Genomic DNA, 12,074 nt, shown 5'->3' on the forward strand with positions numbered 1-12,074 from the left:
TTAATTGTCAAATATCTGTTTGCAATAAAAGGACTAAATACCACCGATGCAAAGAGAAGTTTTTTTCAATTTTGAGTCCCATGGGCTACTTATGCAGAACAAAGCCTTGATGGGCTGGGGAGTCTAGCAAAAGGGTGACTGAGACTGTCATGCTGCAGGGTGCAGACATCCCAGCACTGCCCTGGCTGGACACACAAGGACTGCTTCATGAAGAATGATAAGCACACGGCAGGATGATCCAAGGATCTCCCAAGATCATAATTACAAATATGTCTGGCTCTGTTGCTTAAATCATCTATATTTGTCTGAATATATAATTGGTTGAGTAAGTGTAAACATTATAAAAATACTCAAGAGCCTACCCTCTGTAAGAGTGATGGGACTCAGGATGGAGGAATAAAACAAGGTCTACTAAAGACAAAATGAAGGAAGAGGGCACCTGTGACTCCAGTGTGTTGAGACTATAAGAAACCATTAAAATGTGCCTAGAGGCAAATACCATGTATGTGCAATCACCTCCGATAAGGATGCATCATTTGAACTGACCCCAAGGTTCTCATGCACATGCCACAACACCTCACGGAATGTCCCCAGCCCTGTTTTACTCTCTGCCCCTCCCCCACTGTAGAATTCTCAATGCCACATTCTGGAGCAGTTTGCTTTCAAACTTTTCAAAGCTGTGGCTGGCGCTCTTGAGCCTCTGGCACATATTGGTGATCTTGGAGTGATTCCTCTGAAATTGATCACCATGGATCCTAGCAGACAGGTGTGGTTACTGTCCAAGCCTGTAGGAATAACTTCAGAAGGTAAGCCTGGAGTATCAGTGTGTGGCTCCTGAGTCCCTGCCACTGGCAGTTTAAATCTGTTACTAGCAATGACTTACTGGGCAAAGGGTGTGGGTAGGAAACAGCACTGGACTTCTGTAAGGACATCTCTACTTGGAAGCAGAAACAGCTTAGGGCAGAATGAACAGAGCAATGGTGGAACTAAGTTGACACAAGGAAGCAAACTTGATCAGAAGATGCAATGACAGGCCCTAGACTGGCTCTTCCTGTGTGGCAGGCAGGTCTACTAAGCACTGTTTACAGATGTGGTAGAATGGTTCACTGTGGTGTCCCAGGGAAGGTTCATGGGCAACAGTTGAGCTCTGGGTCATTTCTCCAAGCCAGTGGAACATATGCTATGAAGTTATGGATCTCATAAATTTAACTGGGCCACACTAGACATTAGAAGGACAGTGCCGAGAAATGGCTAGGAAGGAAACAGCCCAGTGGGGTCCTCTCTGTGGGGATGGAGGTTACTCTATCCACTGACATCCCAGAGTCGCTCATGCCTTCCCATGGAGGAAAGCTTCTCTATCACCAGGTAGTTGATGTGTTCAGAAGCAGAGCAGATAGGAAACATCAACTAACAAAGAAATGGGTTATTGCTCTCAACTTTTCACCCTACATGTTTTGATAAATCTTGAGGAGAACCTTGGCAGATTCCATGGCAGGTGAGTGTGACAGAGGTGGAGCAACAAACACACTAGGCAGACAGAGCTTAGTCAGAAGTTTTATTAGAAAATGGGGTGGGAGAAAAGAGGTAAAGAGACACAGACACAGAGACGCAGAAAGGACATAAGAGGGAGACAGGAAAAGTCCTGTATGCCCCAAGGCAATAGTGGGAAAGACAGAGAGAAGGAGAAATAGAGAGGGGGGAGAGACAGAGAGATCAGGAATCAGAGAGCAGAAAGACAGCAGAAACGAGAGGGCTGGAAAGAGATCGTAAGTGGGCAGAGGTCTTTCTTTTAAAGGGGTCCTTTGCACCTGGGATGACCGAGGGCAGGACAGCGGTGGTTTTGTTTTGCAGTGCTGGGCTAGAAAGGGAGGGGGTTTGAGAGTGTTAAAGGAACACTCAGAAGGGATTGAGGTCAAAATATTTGAAAACTGCCACCTTTACAGAAGCCCTTCTGGAAACTGGCCCTCATTGATGGTGCCTTGCTTCCTGCAGCCATCATTACTGTCATAGTGGTCCAGACAGACTCACACTGATCCATCTCTATCGAGAGAGCTAGAACACTGTTGAGTTTTCTTCCAGCGATTCTGAAAAGAGTCTTTCAGGGGTGGGAAAGCCGAGGGCTCCTCTCCACAGTAGCAATCAGGGAATGTTGGCTAATGGAGAGGAAGAACCCTGCTGGAACAATGCTCAGCCAGATGAAATCATCAGAGAATTCCCTAGGGGACATCTGCAAACAGTACAATCTCCTCTTCCTCATGACCGTCCACAAATTACCACTTACTACCGGGACCAGAGAGCTGCCCTCTTGTTTCTCTTTATCTTTCCAGCATCTGCATTGGGACAGAACATGACTGTCAACCTCAGTGCCTCCATGTCTACATTTGCTACCCTGCCTGTTCTCCCAACTGCCCCCCAGCCAACAATCCAATTATTCTGGGAGGCCCCAGAACCCCTACTGACTGAAGGCATCTCTCCCTGGAATCCTCTAGTGTTATCTGCCTTGCCTGGGATGTCTTTGGCGGCAGAAGCTGGAAGTACAACACTGGATATAGCTGTACCTCTGAACATTGTGCAAGTGGGGACACCAGGCAGGCCTGTACAGCCCATGCCCCATGCCAACATTGTCCTCACAGAGGAGTCCCTCAATTTTAATGTCCCTGTGACCCAAGGTGGGGGTATGGGTTGCCCTGCTTCCCTCTTCATAACAGCACCTGCTGCGAATACCTTCATAAATGATCAAATTGCTTCGGACGTCCAGCCCCAAGAAGGATTGTGGGTCCTGGAATCTCACCCTCCAACCACACAGCCAGTTGTCCAGCTGGTTCCTGTCAGGTCCCCAGTGAACTCAGCACCACCTCCAATAGGAGCATTTGGAGAGAGTTGTCCAGCCAATGTCCAAACCAACTCTCCAGAAAACTGCTTGACCAACCCAGACAGTGTCTATGGGAATATCCGGCACTGTCAGTATATCAAGACTCTGGTCCAGCAGCACCTGTCCCAGACTCCAGACGTGTCAGCTTTCTCCTGCTTCTTCATGTGAGTGTCACCTGTGCCTGGAATATCCTACTGGGCTGAACATGATGAGTGTGAGTTGGCCAAGGAAGGTGCTGACAGTGACAGAACCAACCCAGAGAGTCACACTCTGAGAAATAGAGGTGTCATGTGGGGGATCCTGGAGTCCCAGAAAGCTTGGGGTTGGATTTAGGCCTTTCATCTATTTGGTAGTTCTTTGCCTTAGCATTTTATCTTCTAGCATTGACCTTAGTGTTTAGAGCCCACAGCATGTCACAACCAGGATGGGCAAGAGTGCCGGATTCCAGAAAGACCTGTACATTTGTAACTCAACCCATGTCTAAGCAATTTCCCTTAAGCCAGAAAGGCTCTAGAACTTCCCTGAGGAAACTTTTGGTCTCTTTGCTCCATGTTTATCCTCAGCAGTGATTTGCACCATTGCCCCAGTCATTGACCCTAGGTTTCAGATCATTCTGTGCATTTTTGCCAGTCAGCTCAGTCATATCACCAGGTAGATTAGAAGACTGAAGCCACAGGCCCTGTTATCTCAGAGTTCTGGACACTGGAGACCCAGACAAGACCTTGAAGAGCCAGTTCTTGAAGTCTCCATGGCTGTCTCACAGGACTAAAAGAAAACTGGGGGAGGCCTCTTCTCTCTTTCAATAAGAGGGCTATCCCATCCTGAGAGCCCCACATCATGTCCTAAGCTTGGTTACCAACCAAGGCCTCATTTCTAATAACTTCCACTTTGACTTTGTCACCCCCACTTCCATGTGGGGAACCTAAGCCCCATGCATTCATCCACATACAGTGATAGAAGGAGACTCACATGGCAGGATGTAAAACAGACATAGATCTTTGAGTTGATGTCTGTTGTATGATTAGGAGTTCCTAGTAGCTGACTTTATTCTGACTCAAGTTTATAGATGCATCTTGGGATGGGTCTACTGGGTCCGGATTATTGGATTGAGTGCTTCTAATGAATTACAGTCCAGTGCTTCGATCCCTGGCTCAGAGGAATCCTACCATGAATGTGGAGGAGGGCCTGTGGAGGGGTCTACAGGAATGGCAGTGTACAAGCAACTATGACCGGATGATCTTCTTTGAGATGGCTGAAAAGTGAGTCAATGAAATTTTTAAGCAGTGTATGTGGAGAGCTGTCAATCATGGGTGGGCCTGTTGAATCAGGATTCTGGAGGAGGGTATATATTGGGCGTACTACTCAGTTGGAGCTTGGTCTGGTGAGTTGTCACCCACACATTTCAAGGAAGATTTCCCGATACTTGGTCATCTGGTGGTAATCTATGAGGTCCAGGATGCTGTTCTTCCCTCCTGCAGTGCTGGGCTATCTGCCCCAGGGTCCCAGCAGCTCTGCCCTCCTTGGCCATGAATCTATCACTGCCTTTCTTTTGAAGGTCAGAGTGGGAAAACTGACCCATTCCAGCCCTGTGGGGTCTCCTCCAGCACTGAGGATTGCAAAATACAAACATGCTACACAAGTCTTAAGTCAACTACCTGGTACTGAGTCACTGCTTTTTGACAGTAGAGACTACTGCATCCCAATAGGGTGGCCTCAGTTGTATCCTTATGTACCTGGAGTTGTTATGAAAAGAAGCATGCAGAGGGGAAGGAAGGTTCTTACACATCTGAGGATATGTCTGTGGTCATTCTGTCTTTTTTCCGTGTGATGTTTTCATGCACACAAGCCCACAAAAAGCTCTCAGAGAGAAGCAGCAACACCACACAGTTTCCCTGCTACTTTCTCCTGGCATCTCCTGGGCACTTGTCTCCCAGGTCATTCCAGCTCCCCCAGCCTCAGCTTCAGCATTTCTGTATCTGGTTGAAGATCCCTGATGTACTCCATCAATCATATCTGTGGCCATATTACCAGTAAGAGGTTCTTTGTGGCTCTAGGCAAGGACAAGATAGGCCTTAAGGAAGAGTCACATGAAAGGACTTCTGGGACCACCTCAAACTGATTTGATTTCCACAAATACCAAGGGAATATAATGTGCCCCAGAGCTGTGGTTATGTTCCAAGATCAGCAACTTCATGGGACTGTACCAGATCAACACAAGATCCTGCACCTGTGATCATCTTCAGTAATCTCTTGGCTGGGCCCTGGCCTCCCTCATCCTTAGGTTTACAGGATTTGAGACTGCAGAAGAGATGGAGAATTCAAGGCTGGAGATGATGAGAAGTATCCAGTGCCAAGTTCTTACAACTACAATGCAAGATCCTCCAAGGCCCCCACCTTCTGAGGTGTTTCAGCAACCGGGTAGTGATCACATAAATTTATGTCTCTATGCATGGGTCAAATCAGTCAAATGGATTTTTACCCTAAACATAGGCTTCTTCCTTCAGGTTAGGGCATTTTCTATGTAGCCTGGGGACCCTTGCTGCCCTTAGTCTTGAACATGGTAATCACTGAGCTGGCCACCATATATATATGATCAGTTGACCACTGAGTTTGGAGAGTACCTGAAATTTTGTTGGCTCCAAATGCTCTCCCACAGGACTGTCCTAGACATATAAACCTTTTGCAATGTCCCCTCTCACAGATCTTTAGGTTTGGCTTACCATAGGTCATTGTGGTTCCTCTGAACTATGGTCTACATGGCATGGATAGGGTGGAACTGAACCCTAACTAAGTATCATCATGTTCTCCTATCTCCTAGCATGCAACTCCATGAAGACTGATCCTCACACAGACCCTGCCTGCCTCCCAGTACTCAGACACACACAATTACGAAAGACTGAGGCACCCATGGAAATTCCACCTGAAGATGTGCACGAGTACATGGATATTATTGAATGGCTGGAGAGGCTTGCAAAGTCATATTCAGGAGAGCCCACAGAAAAGGAGGAAAGGAGAACAGTGGCCTGGAGCAGGAAGGAGATGACTTCTACTCAGATGCAGGAGTCCTGAGCTACATTGATGAGCTGTGCTCCCAGAAACACTTCGTTGAGCAAGTGAGCTGTACCTGGAGCCTTGGTGCTGGCCAGATTATGAGTTTTGCATCCCAGTCCTTGTAACTGAGCCTGCTTACCTACCTTCAGGGCTCTCTCTATGAATCTATCTCTCTCCTTCGCTCTCTCTCTCTCTCTCTCTCTCTCTCTCTCTCTCTCTCTCGTGTGTGTGTGTGTGTGTGTGTGTGTGTGTGTGTGTGTCTGGGTGGGTGGGTGTGTGGGTGGGTGGGTGTGTGGGTGGGTAAGTTGGTTGTCATCATGACTTTGCAGAAACATAGAACTCCCTGTCCCCGGTACTCACTCCTTATCCTTCTGTTTATAGGTGGAGGACATAATAAACCCCAAATTTGTGGCAGAAATCCTATCTTCCAAACCAGAGATGGACATACTGTCTCTAATGAAGGAGCTGGAGTATGAGGAAGAACTCTGTGTTGAGCAGGTAGATAGGGAAGGGTGAACACAAGGGATAACATGAAAGAAGCAATTGGTAGGCAAGAGGCAAGCAGACACCAGGCAGACAGGATACATGGAGACATTAGGACAACTGGGTAGAGCATAGAGGACCCCAAATAGAGGGGTGTTCTGAGAATCTCCAGGTGGACAGGAAACTGCTCATAATAACCATGTGACCTACAGGAAGTCAAGGCATCCTGTCTGGGGCTTTAACAACAAGGGGATGCAGGTATGGACATGGGGAGGAGGTGAAGTGCATAGCTGCAAGGAACCAGGCATGTCAGCCAGCAGACACTTGGTCTCTGACACTCAGGTAACTCCACCCAAAAGTTTTTCCCCCTGGAGCAAAACTTACAGATTAGGATGAGTCTTATATGCCCATTTCCTCCTGCAGCAACTGGAGGAGCACTGCCCGCCTTTGAAGAAGAAATGCTGTCAGAGGGCACCTCTGAATCCCGGTGCCCCTCAGATACTTTCCAATACTTCTGTACCATCTGTCTGCCAAGGCACAAAGAGAGATGACTACGGTCCCCAAAGAGGGGACAGTACACAGAAAGATTCCTCACCAGTGCCTTCTTTAGATCATCAGTGTCCTGGAGATACCAATGAAGAAATATGGGGGCCTAGGCTTACTGACTTCCAAAGTTGTCAGTGTTTACCCTCACTGGGAGATGTTGGGTCCTCTGCTATTCTCTATGGCAGATGAGCCCAACCCCAACGCCCAGGGTCCAGATGTGCAATGAGCCTCAGAGGAGTTTCTGCTATGAAGGAGTTCCAGGATTCACTGGGCAGAACAATTGAGGACAAAGAAGAGCTCCCCAGCTTGTCCTTCCTCCTGTGGTCTCACTAGAGGCTGGTGCCATAGAAACTCTCTGGCTACTTGAGCCCCTATACAGGTCTCTCTGACTCTGCTAGTATCCCCAAACCCTTATCTCAAAGGTAAATTCCCTCAGTCCTGGCCCATCTTAAACTGACTAATCAAATAAGGGAGCTCTCATAGGAGACGCCCAAATCAGGGCTTTGTCATGGGATGTTTGAAGGGCCACTCTCAGCCCTGGAGCTCACACACCACTTGCAGGCCCAGAAGAAGAATTTTGAGTCACTAGGCACCTGGAAGAGGTAGAAGACTCACTGATCCCCCTGTGTGATGTCCCCTCAAAGCAGTCAGAGTTTCAATCTGCCTCTACCAGGCACCCCCACACCAAAAAACAATATAGAAAACACACTGAGCTCATGCTCACTCAGGGCTATTCCAGCTGGTGCTAAGTTCTAGGAGGATAGAAGCACTGGATAATAAAGCCAGGGATGAGGTTTGAGGCAATGAGTGGGAGGGTATTATCACTTTAGATGTTTGTAAGTTACAGTGAATAAATGTAGTTTTGTTGAAAATAGTGTTAGAACCATATCTTAGGTTTTCTATTTCTGAGAAGAGGTACCATGACCACAGCAACTCTTGTAAAGGAAAACAATTAATTATCTTGCCTACACTTCAGAGGTTCAGACCATTATCATCATGGAAGAATGTAGGCAGGCATGGTGTTGGAGAATGAACTAAGATTTTGACATCCTGATCTACAGGGAACAGGAAAGTAAATGTCTCACTGTGCATGACATGAGTATATATGTGACCTCAAAGCCCACCTCCACAGTGACAAAATTCCTCCAACAAGGCCACATATCCTGACAGTGCCCCTCCCTTTGGGGGGCATTTTCTTTCAGTCTACCACAGGCTGCTACTTACATTCTGATGTCTGCACAGCTACATGGAGTGAGGAGTTAGTGAGGGAAAACCACTAGATGCTGCACACTAGGGTGCATAGGTGCAGACCAAGGTCTTTCTCTAGATTTACTGTTTGAACATGGGAGCATGCAGCAGATTGACAGCCCCTAGAATCATAGGGCTTGCCCTCTCACACAGCCTCACTGCTTGCAGGGACTACTTGGAACACATGACTATTATCTGTGTCCTCATAAACTTCCACAGCCTGCAGCCCTGTGGACAATTACCCAGCTTCTTGAATTACCCTAGCAATTGAATTTTTCTGCAATAACTCAGGGAGAATTTTCTTTTCCCATAAAGACATGGTGGCAAGACTAATCCAGTCCTCAGCAAACCAGGGACTTACTGAGTGTATGCATGGCTCTAGGAAAAGTCCTGGCATTTAGTGAGATGGGGCATTGCCGGCTGGGGAATGTTCAGCCAGCTCTCCCTTTACACGTCTCCAAACAGCATGCTCTCTGACAGTGACAGGAAGAGAATTATCTTTGAGTTGTTTTTGTAGATTCTCTTATTTTTTCTTGAGGATTGAGCATAAGACTCTCTATGTGCTAAGCAAGCATTCCCCTGCCAAATTATATCCCCAGATTATTTTATTTTTGAGACAGAGTATTCCTGATTTATGCTAGTTGGCCTTGAATTCCAAGTCCAAGAGCTGCCTGTCACTAAAAAACAGTGAATATCCCCCATGAGGACAGGAATAAAATTCCTAGTAAGTGTAAGAAGAGGAATGAGACATGATGAGTTGTTCTCTGCTCGTAGTCCATTGTTGTGGCACAGCATGTCAGTTCTTCATGATGTGCTGAAGGAGAAGCCCAGAAGGAGAAAGCACATGAGCCAAGTTTCTTACCTTTCTATTTCTGTGATAAACACCATGACCAAACCCATATTGGGGAGGTAAGGGTTTATCTTACAGCTTATATTTCATCATGCAGGGAAGTCAGGGCAGGAACTCCAGACAGGAAACTGAAGGCTGGAATTAAAGCATGGGCTAGAGAAAAATGCTGCTTACTGGCTTGTCCCTCATTGCTAGCTCTGCCTTCCTTTCCTACAACCCACTTTCCAGAGATGGCACAGCCCATAGTGGTCTGGGCCCTCTCACATCTATCATTAATCAAGAAACTGTCCCCAGACTCCCCTACAGGACAATCTGATGGAGGCATCTTCTCGGCTGTGGTTCCTCTTCCCAGACCCTGGCTTGAATCAATTAGACAAAACACTAACCAGCGTAAGAATGTGAGGGACCATACCCCTAATTTTCATTGTACTGTTTTGGCTGAGGGCTGATGTTAGTTTTCTTGGATCCCCAAGTGTTGTCTCAGAATTCACTGTACACAGGGCATCAACAAACTACCTACTTAAGTCTCTCTAGGTGCATCCAGAAAACGCTCCTGTGACATCTGAGGTAATGGATTTCAGACATTCTCTACTTGTTACTCTAAAAGTGCAAAGCAGAGCAACCCAATAACGGTTGCTCCTGTGGTGTTCAGAAAACTGAAGGCATTAATAAGCATTCACAGTCTGCTGCAAAATGCAATGTGTAATCTATAGTATGGATAGTCACAATTGGGAAAAACATTCCAAGACTGTTTATAATTTGCAAAGATGAGGAGGGAATTAAAGTGCATGCTTCTAAATAATACATGAGTTAAAAGATAAAATCAGGCTAGGTGTTGGTGGCACATGCCTTTCATCCCATCACTCAGGAGGCAGAGGAAGGTGGATTTCTGTGAGTTCGAGGCCAGCCTGGTTCCAGAGTGAGTGTCAGGATAGGCTCCAAAGCTACACATAGAAAACCTGTCTCAAAAAACCAAAAAAAGAGATAAACTTGGGAAAATTAAAATTAGAACTGAATGAATGTAAAAGTCAGATAAATCATTCGTCAGTGGGAAGTAAGTGGTAGTAAATATCTGCCTTAGAAAGAAAAATAAACTAAAGTGATCATGTCATGAAATAAGAAAAATACAACAAGATAAACCAGAAAACAGAGAACAAACTATATAGGAGTATAAGCAAGAAATTTAAACTTAAATATTAAATGAATGGAATGAAATGTTGGTTTTGATATGATCAGTAAAATGGATAATCGATTCATAAAAGTTGAATGTTGATGGAAAATGTCATTTAAAAATGTTGCCAGTCATGCAAAGAAATGCATGCCAGTCATGCATAACTAAAGATCCCATATTCATTAAGAAAGTATTAGAAAATCTGCACATTCATGCTAATAACTTCCATGCAGTGTTGAGGGATGGGTGAGTTTATGAAGTTCTTGTCTACACCCAGTGAACTGGATTCTCAGAAGACCCCAGTCAAGGTGGTGCACACTTGAAACTCCACATCTAAAGCAGCAGAGACAGGTGGGCCCCTGTACTTGATGACTAGCTCTGGTTCTGACCTGGCATAGGTTAAACAGTGTTGGTCTTTCAAACACACTCTACTGTCATGCTCTGCCTCCACACAGGTCCCAATAGTAGATCCCACAAGGGTGGAAATTTCACAGTACACCCCATGATACAAAGCATTCGAACCAAATAAAAGCCCAGAACCATGTCTGAAATAACTTGTGCTTTATACCCAGTATTGTGAGTTGTGGCATTCCTTCAAAACTGGCATTTGTTGTAGCACAGTTCAAACACTTCCAATGACTCATAGGAATGAAATCTTCACAGAAGAAGGAGGAAGAGACTGTTGTATTTTTTTAAAAGAAACAGAGATTGAGAGAGAGAGAAGAGAGAGAGAGAGAGAGAGAGAGAGAGAGAGAGAGAGAGAGAGTTGGCATGTGACTATGACTGAGTTCAAGGGGAGGTGATTTTATTAGGGGAAAGGGATCATAAAAGGGGGAGGGGGAAGGAGACCAACCTCAGGAGACAGGAGCAACAGCAGAGAGGAAAGAGAGAGAGAGAGAGAGAGAGAGAAATTGAAGGTGGGCAAGGCCCTTTTAAAAGGCAACCTAGTGAATATGCACAGGTGGTGCGCTTAGTGGCCTCAGCTAAGCATATATCCTGTCAAAACTCCAAAGGCAGCCCAGTAAAAATAACTGAATGCTAACAGAGGAGGAGGGTGAAGGAGTCAAAGGAGAATCAAGGATGTTGATCTCAAGAAATGAAAATTTACACTCAGTAATACTTTAATAAATGTCAATAAAATCATTGCCACTAGATGCAGGGGAAGTGGTCCTGACATTTTAAAACACATAGAACATTAGTCTTTACAAGTTGGCTATAATCTGTGAACTGACATGCAGAACACACAGTCCTGTCAGTTTTATAATGGATAGGCTCAAAATGCCAACTGTTAACTCATTGCAGAGAACAAGAGGTCTGTTTGCTCTCACGTGTGTGTAAATAAACAATCAATAGACTGTTATAAATCATACAAAATGTGGGATATTTGCTGCAAACAGCTATTGCACATGCATATGGTTTACATTTGGCTGGACAGCATTGGATGATTCGTAACTCTGAAACTACATACTCCATTAGGCTGATCTTACTAATTATTAGTCGGGGTGGAAACCCTCATAGGCTCCTGAACCACTTTACACAGGAACTGATTCCCAACAACAGAAGAAAATAAACAGGTCGCCCACCCATCCCTCCTTCTTCATGCATTTTACTTACCCAGCACAGAAGATGTATGTACTGCTCTTAAAGTGGATCATAGTTGAGGTCCCATGTCATTTCCCTCACTGAGGTCTCTACCTCAGTTCCAAGGGAGCTGATTCCCTCTTCTGGAATCTGAAGCCACTTGCACTCAAGGGCCTATACAGAGAGATAAATAAGATGTGATCATTTGTCTTCATTGTCTGTTTCACTGTTATTTGGAATTACCTAGGACACATACACACCTCTAGGCATGT

The 12,074-nt window shown here is 45.6% G+C and overlaps 1 pseudogene; it reads left to right on the plus strand.

The window, feature by feature from the left end:
• Nucleotides 1-748: 748 nt before the first annotated feature.
• LOC113838654 lies at nucleotides 749-7,558 on the plus strand (annotated as a pseudogene).
• The last annotated feature ends 4,516 nt before the right edge of the window (nucleotides 7,559-12,074 follow it).

This window comes from Cricetulus griseus, unplaced genomic scaffold (genome assembly GCF_003668045.3).
Source record: "Cricetulus griseus strain 17A/GY unplaced genomic scaffold, alternate assembly CriGri-PICRH-1.0 unplaced_scaffold_41, whole genome shotgun sequence".
Classification (NCBI taxonomy): Eukaryota; Metazoa; Chordata; class Mammalia; order Rodentia; family Cricetidae; genus Cricetulus; species Cricetulus griseus.